General features: G+C 44.2%; 1 protein-coding gene across 7 annotated transcripts in view; it reads right to left on the bottom strand.

The window, feature by feature from the left end:
* SPPL2B (signal peptide peptidase like 2B) overlaps positions 1-14,053 on the bottom strand; it is a 97,842-nt gene that overhangs the window by 77,063 nt on the left and 6,726 nt on the right. The gene's annotated exons all lie outside the window — the stretch shown is intronic.

A 14,053-nucleotide genomic window follows, 5' to 3' on the forward strand; every position in this document is an offset into this window, starting at 1 on the left:
AGCTGAATTGGATCTCATTAGTAGATTCAATATTATACAATTATGCGTAGATAAAGATCTGAGTTGGTTAACGCTATACAGAGGTAACTTCCCCTCCAAGGACACTTCCCTGTCTCCATCTTCCCATCAGCTACATGGAATTGCCACAGTCACCCTGACTGATCACACTTATTTACAGTGGACAGTAACTTTTTTTTCCCAGTAGTTTTCTTTTTTTTTCCACCCACCCACCCACCCACCCACCCACACACAACCTGCCTTTGTATTTCCACTACATTCCATCTGATGAAGTGGGGTTTTACCCACAAAAACTTATGCCCTAATAAACCCATTAATCTCTAAGGAGCTAGAGGATTCCACTTTGTTTTTACAGATACAGACTAACATGGCTATCCCTCTGAGAATTAGGAAGTAACTGTAAAATCCAATTTTCTTTATGGATCAAGTGATCACAGAAGCTATTTCCTTTCGAAAGAAACAACTTTGGAAAGTCCACTGAATTGTAAATATCTGCTGAAGATGGTATTTCCTGCAAGTTGAGAATCTTGTATGAAACCAAATGTGAAAGCATCTAATTGACTTTCACAGCTGAAGTCAGATTACTATTGCAGATCAACAGTTAAGCATACAAAAGCCTCCCACATACTTGGCCAGTAATTTACGGCTAACCTGTAAGTAACAGGATTGTCAATAAGTAAATCAATCACTCTTCATTATAAATAAAATACCAGCTTTCTAATTGCCAAAAAGGAAAAAGCCCAACACCCCCAAACCAAACCAACAAAATTAAACTTTGCCCCATCTCTTCCCTAAGGCAGCCCTGTCCTCACTCACTCCATCCCTGCTTCACTCTTTCACTTGGTTCTCCAAACCCTCATTCACTAGCAGAAATATAGCTCATTTTCATCAGGCTGTGGCAGGTACAGAGGTGCAGGAGGGAGTGAGGGCTCTAAATGGGGATATGGGCTTTGTGTTGGAATGAGAGGTTTAGGGTAAAGGAGTGAGCTCTAGCCTGGAAGATGCAGCCAAGGGGTACAGAGTGTGGGTGGCAGCACAGTGTCAGCATTGGAGGGTGCAGGTTCCAAGGTAAGGCCAGAAACAAAGGGCTCAGGGTGTAGTAGGGGATTCTGACCTGGGGCATAGGGATGTGAGGTTACTGGCCAGGGCTGAGAGGGCTCCAGGCTGGGATAGGGTGTCGGGTTGGGGGGACGGGGTACAAGCTTTGGAGGGAGTTTGGGTGCTGGAAGGGACTCAAGGTGCATGTAACCAGAAAGGGAGCTAACAGCCCTGCTGCACTTCCAACTAGATTTTTAACAGACTGATCAGCAATCCTGATCAGAGCCACCAGGGTCCCTTTTTGACCAGGTGTTTCAGTCAAACACCAGTCACCTGGCAATCCTATGTATATGCCTGGAGTGGGCAGGAGAAAATGCTTACCTTCAGATCCACACCCAAATATTATGAAGAGGCATAAAAGAGACAAACAAAATTAAATTTAGTTTCTTTGCTTTAGCCACTTAAGTCTTTGAGGCAATCTATACTGAGACTTTTACATAATTCTCCCACCACTCTTCTAGTAGTGCTGCAGCTCCACCAGCAACGATGCCATAGTTCTTTTAATGCTGTCATTGCCAACTCTGTTTGGAACAGGTTTAAAACAACAACACTGCATACACCTGCTTTTTACACTTCCACAATTTTTTGTACTTCTGCTAGACCAACTGGTGTGGTGGACAGAGGAAGTGGGAAGGAAGACCTGACAATTCTCAGCGCTAATAAGCTGTGTTCTGAAGTTGGATAAAATCAGTTTGAGTATGACAAAATAAAGTAACAGCAATATCGCTTTTGAGAGAATCAAAAGTAGCTTTTTTTAATTTGGAGAAAAAGACTTACAAGGCAATATTTGTATGTACTGCACCCATGGTAATATTTGGGTACAAATCACAAACATTAAGTCAACCAACTCTTCAGCAATTGATACAGGTTAAACTCATTCCAGCATCTATCACTTTCAGGCCCAAATGAGATAACTACCTTCTGGCTGAAGAGCTAAATCAGTAGTTCCCAAACTTTTTGGCATCACATTCCCTTTTTGATTTTTGAGAAACCCTCAGCCCCCTCCACCTCTTTTTTACAGTCATCCAACTCCCCTTTTAACAAAAAATTGAATTCATAATTTAAAATTTTAAAATAAAAAACACCTGGTACAAAAATGCCATTTAAAATTAAAAATAAGCACAAACAGTTTTTCTTGGCCCAAAAATTTAGTAAAAATGTAATTTAACCAAAGAAATAACAGAAACAAAATGAATTTAATGTGAATGATGCTGCATTTTCTTCATGAGTTGGGAAATCTTAAGTTTGAAAGATGAAACTGTGCAACACAAATAATTTTCAACATCCAGTCAATTCCTTTGTTTTGTTTTTAAATGTGACTAAACGTGAAAAGCTCTTCTCAGAGGTATGTTGATGAAAATGGAAGAATAAGACACAGCACTTTTCCAACTTTGGAGTACACTGGGAAATATTTTATCCAAAATTCCTCCAAGCTTGATTTTTCAAAATTATCTTTTGAACTTCAATCATATTTTGAGTGCTTGTTCTTATAATATTTCTAGCAATGAACCGACGGACAGGGGAGAAAAGAAGGAGGAGGTGCGCTCTGTGTGAGGGAGCAGTATGATTGCTCAGAGCTCCAGTATTAGGAAGGAGAAAATCCAGTTGAGTGTCTTTGGGTTAAGCTTAGATGTGGAAGTAACAGAGGTGATGTTGTAGTTGGTGTCTGTTACAGACCGCCAGATCAGGGAGAGGAGATAGATGAGGCTTTCTTCAGGCAGCTTAGTGAAGCTTCCAAATCACAGGCCCTGGTTCTCACGGGAGACTTTAATCATCCGGACATTTGTTGGGAGACCGATACAGCAGCACACAAACAATCCAGGAAGTTTTTGGAGAATGTTGGGGATAACTTCTTGGTACAAGTGCTGAAGGAACTGACCAGGGACCGTGCGCAACTTGACCTGCTGCTCACAAACAGGGAAGAAATAGAAGTGGAAGGGAACCTGGGCTGCAGCGACCATGAGATCATAGATTTCAGGATTCGGATGCAAGGAACAAGGGTGAGCAGTAACATACAGACCCTTGATTTCAGAAGAGCAGACTTTGACTCCCTAAGACACCGGATGAGCAGGATCCCTTGGGAAATGAAGATGAAGGGGAAAAAAAAGAGTTGAAGAGAACTGGAAGAATTTTAAAGAAGTCTTACTGAAGGCACAGGAACAAACCATCCCGCTGCAAAGTAAGAAACGCAAATATAGTAGGCAACCAGCTTGGCTTAACAGGGAAATCCTTAGTCAGCTTAAATTCAAAAAGGATGCATACAAGAAATGGAAACTTGGACAGTTGACTAAGGAAGAGTATAAACATATGGCTGGGGAATGCCGGACAGTAATCAGGAAAGCGAAAGCACAATTGGAACTGCAGCTGGCAAGGGACGTGAAGAGTAACAAGAAGGGTTTCTATAGGCATGTGAACAATAAACGGTTTATCAGAGAAGGTGTGGGGCCATTACTGGATGAGGGAGGATGACAGATGATGACAGGAAAAGCTGAAGTACTCCATGCTTTTTTTGACTCAGTCTTCACAGACAAAGTCATGACAGTCCTAGACGATGCAGTATGGGAAGGTGGAGGGCAGCCATCTGTGGGTAGGAACAAGTTCTGAGCTGTCTAGTAAAACTAGGTGTGCACAAGTCCATGGGTCTGGATTTAATGCACCCCAGGGTACTGAGAGAATTGGCAGAGGTCATTGCTGAACCTTTGGCCATTATCCTTGAAGGCTCTTGGAGATCAGGGGAGATACCGGATGACTGGAAGAAGGCAAATGTAGTGCCCATCTTTAAGAAGGGAAAGAAGGACAATCCAGGGAACTATAGACTCGTCAGTCTTACCTCAGTCCCTGGGAAAATAATGGAGGGAATCCTCAAGGAATCCATTTTGAAGCACTTGGAAGAGGGGAAAGTGATCAAAAGTAGCCAACATGGATACACCAGGGGCAAGTCCTGCCTGACCAATCTGATTAGCTTTTATGATGAGGTAACAAGCTCTGTGGACATGGGGAAGTCAGTGGATGTAATATACCTTGACTTCAGCAAGGCTTTTGATACAGTCTCCCACAACATTCTTGTCCATAAGTTAAGGAAATATGGATTGGATCCTTGGACTATAAGATGGATAGAAAGCTGGCTTGATGGTCGGGCCTAATGGGTAGTGGTCAATGGCTCAATATCTGGACGGCGGTCCGTTTCAAGCGGAGTGCTGCAACGCTCGGTTCTGGGGCCGGTGTTTTTCAACATCTTTCTTAATGACCTGGATGAGGGACTGGGTTGCACCCTCAGCAATTTGCAGATGACACAAAACAGGGGGAGAGGTAGATACGTTGGAGGGTAGAGAGAGAATCCAGAGGGACCTGGATAAATTGGAAGACTGGGCCAAAAGAAATCTGATGCAGTTCAATAAGGAGAAGTGTAGAGTCCTGCACCTGGAGTGGAAGAATCCCAAGCATTGTTACAGGCTGGGGACTGACTGGCTCAGCAGCAGTATGATGGAAAGGGACCTAGGGGTTATGGTGTATGAAAGGCTGGATATGAGTAAACAGTGTGCCCTTATAGCCAAAAAAGCTAACAGCATACTGGGGTGCATTAGGAGGAGCATTTCGAGCAGATCGAGAAAAGTAGTTATTCCTCTTTATTCGGCACTGGTGAGGCCACATCTGGAATACTGTGTTCAGTTTTGGGCCCCCCAGTATAAAAAGGATGTGGATTTGCTGGAGCAGGTTCAACAAAGGGCAACAAAAATGATTAAGGGTCTGGAGCACAAGACCTATGAGGATAGGCTGAGGGATTTGGGCTTGTTTTGTTTACAGAAGAGAAGACTTAGAGGTGATTTAATAGTAGCCTTCAACTTCCTGAAGGGGAGCTCTAAAAAGAAGGGTGAGAAACTGTTCTCAGTGGTGTCAGATGGCAGAACAAGGAGTAGTGGTCAGAAGTTGAAGAGGGAAAGGTGTAGGTTAGATATTAGGAAAAACTACTTCACCACGCGCGTGGTGAAGCACTGGAATGCATTGCCTACAGAGGTGGTGGATTCTCCATCCCTTGAGGTTTTTAAGTCCCGGGTGGACAACGTCCTGGCTAGGATGACTTAGTAGGGGTTGATCCTGCTTGAAGCAGGGGGCTGGACTAGATGACCTCCTGAGGTCCCTTCTAGCCCTATGATTCTGTGATTCTGTGACATCAATGCTGAATGGATTGTGTAATAATTTATTAATGGGGTTGCCAGAAAAATTGTCTGGAAAATAGCAGAGGAATTCGTCAGCCACGTAGTCCAGATGAAACACAAATTTTGTTCTTCACATCCTCTTTACAAAGTTCTTGGAAACCTTCATTTTCAGTGAGTGATGAAAATGTCAGAAGAGATGAAAAGTTAGATGTCTGAGCTTGTGTTTGTTTCCAAAGTGGGATTTTTTCCACAAAACACTTTGATGGCATTGTGGTGCGCTATAACGTTTGCAGCATTGTTTCCTTGCAGCCTCAAATTGAGGTGTTCAAAGATTCAAAAGTGTCCACAAGGTACGCAAGTGAAAGTTGAAACATTTGGTCCGTAAATGCATGACATAACTCTTCTTTCTTCTGTTGTTTGAGGAAAATTTCCACCTTGTCTTTCAGTTCAAATAATCTCAAAAGCATGTCCCCTTTGGAAAGCCACCACTCTTCCACAAGAAACAAAAGTTTTGTGATCCGCTCCTAAATCCACACAATGAGCTACCGAAAGTCTCATATTTAAAGTGCTTTTCTTCACAAAATTGTTGAATTTGTCCATCAAAGTTGTCAAGTCATGTAGGTGAACTGGAAGTGTTTTAGTAGCCAACGCTTGTCTGTGTACGAAGCAGTGAGTTGTGGTTATGGCTGGATTTTTTTTTCCTTTCACCAATGTCACAAATCCAGAGCAAGAGCCAAGCATCACCAGAAAATGATCTATGCATACACCAACGAGTTTCCCCATGAAAGTCTATTCTGTTCCAAAAAGTCAGAAATTGACTTCATAACACCAGAAGCCTTTGATGTGGTTGCCAGTTCCTTAGTAAAATGCAGTTCTTCTTTCACAGTTCCACTGTTAATTAATTGAATGGAAACAAGCAACCAAAAGTATTGCACTGAATTGTGAAAAAAGAAGCCAACACTGCCTCCACAACTTGAAGCTTAAGATCTTTCAGCAGGTCATTGATGCAACATTTCACAGAACTGTTGGAAAGTGAAATTTCTGACAGTTTTTTCTTGCTTTCGACACCAAACAAAATATCAGCTGCTTTCAACAAGCAATGCTTCACAAGAGCTTCTGCAATTATCTGTGCTTTCTTGGCTTTAGTGATGAGCCGTGATAGTTCATAAGATGCTTCTACTGCTTTGGCTGAGGCTTGTTGAAAAGCTCCAGTAGTTTCCAGTTTCATGCATTTCAAATTTGAAGCTTAGTAGCAAAAAACTCTTTTGAATTGTCTGTCAAAGTGCTGTGGCTCTTTGTCAAGTGTCGCTCAAGATGACCAGGTCTCAAGGCATCATTGCTGAGAGCTGTGTGGCATAGTACACATTGAGGACAATCGATCCTGTTTTATTCCATGACAGTGATGCTATACTTAACGTAGTCTTCATTGTACTTCCTTTTCTTAAATCAAGGACAAAATAAATTAATTAAACTAATCTATAAAAAATTTTTTCCTGATTAGAATAACTTATCAAAGTAACTTGCATCCATTAAATTTATTGTGAACATTTATTTACTACTACAATTACATACGGATGCATGCTGCCTTATATATACCCCGGCACCAGTAGCTGCACAAGTCTGGTTACCTACTCACACAACAGGACAGTCTCAAATACTCCCCTGTGTATTCTAGAAAGTTTGAAAAAGTTCCAATGCCTCCTACATTGTTCTTTGGTCTCCCCACCGACCAAACTAGCATTCCTACACATCCAAAGGCAAAATATATGTATTTGCATTTTGTGGTATGAAATTTGAAAATTAAAAGTTTTTTCAGCAGTGATCTCCAATCTTTTTACGCCCAAGATCACTTTTTAAATGTCAGGGCAAGACTCAAAACCCCAGCCCTTTCTTGCAGCCCTGCCCTGTCCATTCCTATCCTCACTGGGTTGAGACAGGAGGTATGGACTCTGGGGTGGGAATTAGGAATTTGGGTGTGGGAAGAGGTGAAAGGTGCAAGATCTGGGAGGGGATTTGGGTGCAGAAAGGGGTTGAGAAGGGGCTGCTGGCTCAGGAAGGGAGCTCCAGGCTGGAGAGTATTGGGTTGAGGGGGTGTGTTGGGGTGCTGAGTAAACCACAGGCTTGTGGATGTGAGGGTGCAGGAGTTCAGACTGGTGTGTATGAGGGGTTCAGGACAAAGATTTGCAGTGTGTGGGTTGTGCAGTAGTGTTGTGGCAGAAGACTGGAGACGTGAGAGGCTCAGGATTGAGGGGTGTGTCGGGATGCAAGGATGTTATGATGCTGTGGCCAGACAGAGGCTTGGTCCTGATTGGGGGCTTGCTGGCTAGGCTTCATTTTTAAATAAAATATGTCCATCACAAACGTTTCAGCATTGTTTTTATTTATGGGATGGAAGGGGAACCTGTACTCGTGGGGGTCTGGGCGAGGGGACGGGACAGTTCATGTGCCCTGCTCCTCACTCTCCACGGCAGCCTAAGCAGTTGGAGCTGGTGCAGATCTGAGTCTCCCACTCCTGCTGTGAGAATCTTTGTTTTAATCCATGAAGTTTCTGATATTCTATGAAGTCCTTTTAATATATATATATAGCATTAATTCCTATTCTACAGAATGTAGAAACTCTGTTAAGCTTTTCTCCTTGTGTGTCTCACAGAATAGTTCCTAGGAATAAGCAAGGTAAAGAAAATCTCTGTACCTTTTATTTTTGGATTGCTTAATTGATTGCCCTGTTGACTGAATGAGGTGTGAATGAATAAGGTGTGGAACACAAGCACTTGCAGGTACTCGCAAAGGTTGGAGGAGGAAACCTGGATCCAGGACCAATAAGAACAAAGGAACCTGTGCAGCGGGCCCACTGAAAGAAGACTGAACATATGGACGCCTGGGGAGTCACCAGCAAGGGCCTGCTTCTGGAAGCACCCCCACCTCTTTGAAGGTGAAGGAGACACCAGTTTGTGCTCACGAAAGCTCATGCTCAAAACTTTTCTGTTAGTCTATAAGGTGCCACAGGACCCTTCGCTGCTGTTACAGATCCAGACTAACACGGCTACCCCTCCGGTACTTGACACCGCAGAAGGCACCAAAGATGTCTTAATGCATATTCATAAGATTGCTCTCCCAGCTTATACATATGCATGAGATGGATAACTGGTGGCAAGCTGCATGAGAGAGAGGACACTATAAATGGAAGGCATCTTGCACAGGGCTCCCAGGTTTGCCTTGTCAGCACTGGAGCACCAATCTGGATCAGCAGAAGCCTGGCTCCACTCCTCCCTCGTCCAACTTACCTGCCCAGTGCAGTGGCGGGGGGTATGGGGGAGCAACTTTTGGTAACAGGTGTAAGACCGAGAAAGAGAGAGAGAGAGAATTATATGTATGTATATAAAATCATACGCATGTAAGTGTTGATTGTTATACCAGGTACCAATAAATGCAGCATTTTTCCTTTTCCCTCATAAAGATCCCATGCAGTACTTCTAAGTACAAACATCTCCCCTCCCCTGTGCAGGAAAGCAGCCGACAGAAGGAAGGAAGTCGCTGGGCGGGCAACCAGCTGTACAGCAAGCGTGCTGAATGTTTCGGGAGGGGAAGTAGTGCAAGCACTTCTTGAGACACCGGCTCTGGCGTGTAACTGTGGGACTTCCCGCCCTCCATAGCACAGGAAGCTGGCGCTACCTCCAATTTTGCAGGCGGTGACGCCAGCGCGGGCTCTTTTTTGGGGCGGGAGGTTTGACGGGGGGGGGCTGGCTCCCCCAATTTGGGTACCTACGATCTAAATTAAGCCGTACAGTGAGAACACACTCTTCTTTCAGGGCATCCTTAAAATAAAGGACCCACCAGCTCTAACGGATGGCAAGAAGAAAGAGATCCTTGTGCAGAGACTCCTACTTCCCAATACATACCCATGCTATCCTTCCTGTTTCCAGGAGGTAAAACCCAGGGCAGAAAAGCATTCCAGAAGAACGCAACTGTCACACACATGTACAAAAGGGGAATGTGAGAGATCAGCCAGGGCCTAACCAATTTGGGTCTACGTGGCACAAAGTACCAAAATACAAAGCAACACAGCAGTCTAAAAGGGTCCAAGTGACACCTGCAGTGGGGACAATTAAAATGAGAAGACTTTACTACCTTCTTTCAATCTCAGATTTGCCGAATTCATAAACCTATCCTTGCCTCCAAGAACTCCCCTTCACTGACACTCTCTTCTTGTCTCGCCCTTAAGAAGTTTCTAACACACTCCTATTCATTGTGACCAATTCCTCTTCTAACTCTCTTTTTTTCTTATCATTCTGTTCTATTTTCTCACCCTCTCCCCAACATCAAAGCCCTTGTCCAAAAACTTTCTGGCTGTGTCAACCTCTCTAACCTTTGTCACAGTATAACAGAACCTCAGAATTACAAACAGTGGAATTAGGAACTGACCAGTCAGTCAAACACACACCTCATTTGTAACTAGAAGTACATAATCAGGCAGCAGCAGAGGCTAAACAAGTAAATAAATACAGAACAGTAGGTAGTCCGTCGTGTCCAACGACAACATCTCGAGCTTTCACAGGCTCATCGGTTGTGGACTTGCATGTGGCTGAGACGACCAAGCTTTGAACAGCATGGGCATTCACAGTGGGGGCAAGGGAATTGTCCTAGCTCTGTTGGTGCGGCTGCTGCTGTTGCTTTCTTCCTCTCACAAGCATCAATGAGGCGTATGCATCACTGCTCTTCAAAGTTGTCATACGCGTGTCATACAGTCTGTTTGGTCTTTTGCATGCTGCTCTAGCTCATCTGGTTTTAAATCAGCACGAGCAATGTTGGCCTTCACGCAGTCTTTATATCTCTTGCGAGGCCTACCTTGATTCCTTTTGCCCTGGGAGAGTTCACCGTAGAGGAGTTGCTTAGGGATTCTTGACTCCTCCATTCGTATGACGCGCGCTGTCCAGCGAAGCTGGGCTTTCAGAATCATGGCTTCAATGCTCGTGGTTTCTGCTCTGACCAGGACTTCCAGATTCGTAACTCTGTCCTGCCATCGAATGTGCAGTATTGACCTCAGGCTGCGTGTGTGGAAGCACTCCAGCAGTTTTATATGTTTTCTGTACAAGGTCCAGGTTTCACAGCCATACAGGAGACTAGACAGGACTACAGCCTTCTACACTTTCAGTTTAGTGGACAGTCGGATATTGTGCTGATTCAACCCTCGTGCTCTCAGACGTCCTAGTGCCCGGCTGGCCTGGCAGATTCTGGCATTGATTTCTTTGTCAAGGGAGCCATCTCTGGCTATCACACTGCCAAGGTACTTGAACTCCTCTACTGCTTTTAACTCTGTTCCTTCAATAAAGATTGAAGCAGGGAAAACAGCAGATCCTGGAGCAGGTTGAAACAGTACCTTGGTCTTTCCTAGGCTGACGGTCAAACCAAAGAGGCGAGTGGCATCAGCAAACTTGTTGACGATGAGCTGGAGTTCAGGTTCCTGGGGTGCCCTCAGTGCACAGTCGTCAGCAAAAAGGGCTTCAAGGATGAGCCTCTCAAGCATCTTGGTTTTAGCATTCAGACAACAAAGGTCGAAAAGTGACCCATCAAGTCTGTATTTTATGTAGACTCCATGGTCCAGGTCCCTAACTGTGTGGCTGAGGATGCACATGAAAAAGAGGTTGAATAACACTGAGGCCAGCACGCACCCTTGCTTCACACCATCGGATACCTCAAATGGATCTGAGGACTCGCCATTTGAAAGAACAAAGCCAGTCATGTCATCGTGCAACAGGCGTATGAGGTTAACAAATCTTCTTGGGCAGCCAAGTTTTGCCAGGATAATCCACAGGGCTTCTCTGTTGACGGCGTCAAATGCCTTGGTCAGGTCTGTAGAGAGAGCGTACAGATCCCAGTTCTGCTCTATGCACTTTTCCTGGACCTGACGAACAGCAAAGATCATGTCCATGGTGCTGCGGCCTGGGCAAAAACCACACTGTGCCTCTGGTAGCCTCTGAGATGCTGGTGATCAGACAGTTGAGGATGACTCGAGCCAAGATCTTCCCAGCAGTACAGAGAAGGGAAATGCCCCGGTAATTTCCACAGTCAGCTTTGTTGCCCTTGTTCTTGAAGGCCGGGATGATTGTGGCATCTTTAAAGTCTTTGGGCATGTCTTCTTCTTCCTAGATGCTGATCAAGATGTTGCAAAAAGCTGCAAGTGACACTGGTCCTGCCACTCTGAAAATTTCAGTAGGGATACCGTCCATCCCAGGGACTTTGCCAGACCTGGTCTGGCTGATTGTCTTTTTGACCTCATCTATTGTAGGGGGCAGGTCAAGATTGTCTATTGTGGGTTTCTGAGGGATCTGGTCTAGGGCCACAGCGTCGACAATGGAGGGTCTGTTGAGAAAGCTGCTGAAGTGCTCTCTCTACCTATTGTTGATGCTGTTCTTCTCCCTCAGAAGGGTCATGCTATCTGCAGACAGGACAGGTGTAGTACTTGGCTCTGAAGGTCCACATATAGCTTTGATAGCACTGAAGAACATCTTGGAGTTCTTGGTGTCAGGGTAGTATTGGACTTCATCAGCTTTACTCTCCCACCACTCATCTTGCATTTTGCAAAGTGCCGTTTGCGCCTGGCTCTGAAGCTGTTTGAAACGATCACACTTGGAGATTGAGGACTGATCATTTTGCCACAGCAGAAATACATTCTGTTTTTCCTCTAAGATCTTCATGATGGCCTCATCATTTTCATCAAACCAGTCTTGGTGAATACAGAACGCTACTAGGTTAAACAAACTAATAAAATAAGGGAAAGCAGCATGAGTACGTTGAATTTCTTCAGGTAAACTTGAGTTTGCACATTAGTTTTATTGCACAGCATATGAACAGCAGCAGTCTCTACTGATATGAGACACCTTCACGCGAAAATGATAGTAATCCTTATGTTTCAGATAGAGTGTCAGGGAATAATCTTCCCTCATGAGAGAAGGATAAACTATTAAGAGCACTATGGGAAATATATACATCATACAAAGAAACCCTGAAAAAAGACCACCCTTCTCCCAGATGAAGCCTCAACAGCACACTAAGGATGTAGTGGGCTCACTGAAAAACTCATCCATCTCACGGACTCCAAGTAGATCCAAAAGGACAGTACTTGAATTGACAGAATCATCAGGAACAACTGCAAATAAAGTTTCTCTCTGGGATGTAAGGGATAAAAAATAGTACTGAAAATAGTATAAAAGCATTGCATAAAATCAACATATGCCCTCACTTTGAATGCTGGGTTTGTCTCTGGTCATCTTATAACAGCATAAAGAAACCTTGTCTCAGAAGGGTTGCCACCTTACTCTGTATCTTCACAAAACAAAGCAGGCAGTCCTGTAGCACCTTAAAGGCAAACAATTTTATTAGGTAATGAGCTTTTGTGGGAAAGACCCACTTCTTCAGATACTGTAGCAGATTTCTCAGTTCTGCTCCAAAATCTGAAGAAGTGGGTCTTTCCCACAAAAGCTCATTATCTAATAAACAACACTGTTAGTCTTTAAAGGTGCTACAGGGCTGTTTACCTTGTCTTTGGTGTGAGCCTCCACTATTTGGGCTTGCTACAAATCATCATGGCTTGGAGAAAGACCTCCTAGTTCTGGTGATTAAGAGCATGGGGTGAACTTCCAGTCCACAATGCTCTCTGTCCCACAATGTTATCTGTATCCCATATTTTTCCACAGCTTTTAAAAAAAAAATTCCACAAACTTGCATGGCTCTCCTCACTGTCCGTCATCGCTGAAAGAAGCACGGAGCCTGCTTAGCTCTGCACTATTCTCACAAGCATCGCAAGCACAGGTTGCACATATTCCTGTAGCACATACAGAGCTGCAAGAAAAACTGAAGAAGTAGAGAATGTGATTATTCCTCGGAGGACAGATCGCTGAGGGACATAGTAAAAACCAATTCAAAGTTGTTGTTGGCTTTCATGGAGCAGCTGCAGATGGTGGAGCCCAGCTTCTAGGCCTGACACGCAAACACTGAGGACAGGTCTTCTTTCCAGGAAGACTGATGCTACCATGGTTGATCTTCCAGAGACCAAGTTAGCACTCCTGGGAGGGACATGTTCAATTGAACTCGCAGGGCACCCTCACTGGCACCAGTACTTCTGCCCCTCAGTAGTGCAAGGGAAGTTGACAGGGCCTCCAGCAGCGGAGACTGAGCGGAAGCTCGAATTAAGGTACATTGAATCTACCTTACGTAATTGATGTTGCTGGAGTTGTGTATCTTAAGTAAACCTTCCCTTTTAGTATAGGCCCTGCCTAACTAGTGGCAGTGCAAGGTAGTGCACTTTAAGAATGATAAGCAGCAGTTGCAGAGCTTTCAGCTGTACAAGGGCACATTCCAGGATCCACATGTTGAGTTTGCTCCAGAATTCTAGCATAGAGGACACCAGAATGAGAGCTGCACTGACAGTAGAGAAGTGAGGGGCAGTGATACTCTGGGAACTTGCAACACCAGATTTCTACTGGTGAGTAGCAAATCAATTTGGAGTGGGACATGCACCATGGGGGCCACTGTCATGCAAGTGTACAGGGCCATTAATTCTCTCCTGTTACAAAGGGCTGTGACTCTTGGTAACGTCCAAACTGCAGAGAAGCAACAAAGAGCACACATATCCCTGTTTAGCACTAGCTCCACTTGCCAAAGAGTGAGGTTAGGGGAAAAAAAAAAGTCTCCGACTACATCCCCAATACAAGATAAATTCAACATTTAATAAATTCAATTTTTAACTTTGTTCTTACGAATTTGATTTTAGGCGTCCACAA

Source organism: Carettochelys insculpta, chromosome 27 (genome assembly GCF_033958435.1).
Source record: "Carettochelys insculpta isolate YL-2023 chromosome 27, ASM3395843v1, whole genome shotgun sequence".
NCBI classification, from domain to species: domain Eukaryota; kingdom Metazoa; phylum Chordata; order Testudines; family Carettochelyidae; genus Carettochelys; species Carettochelys insculpta.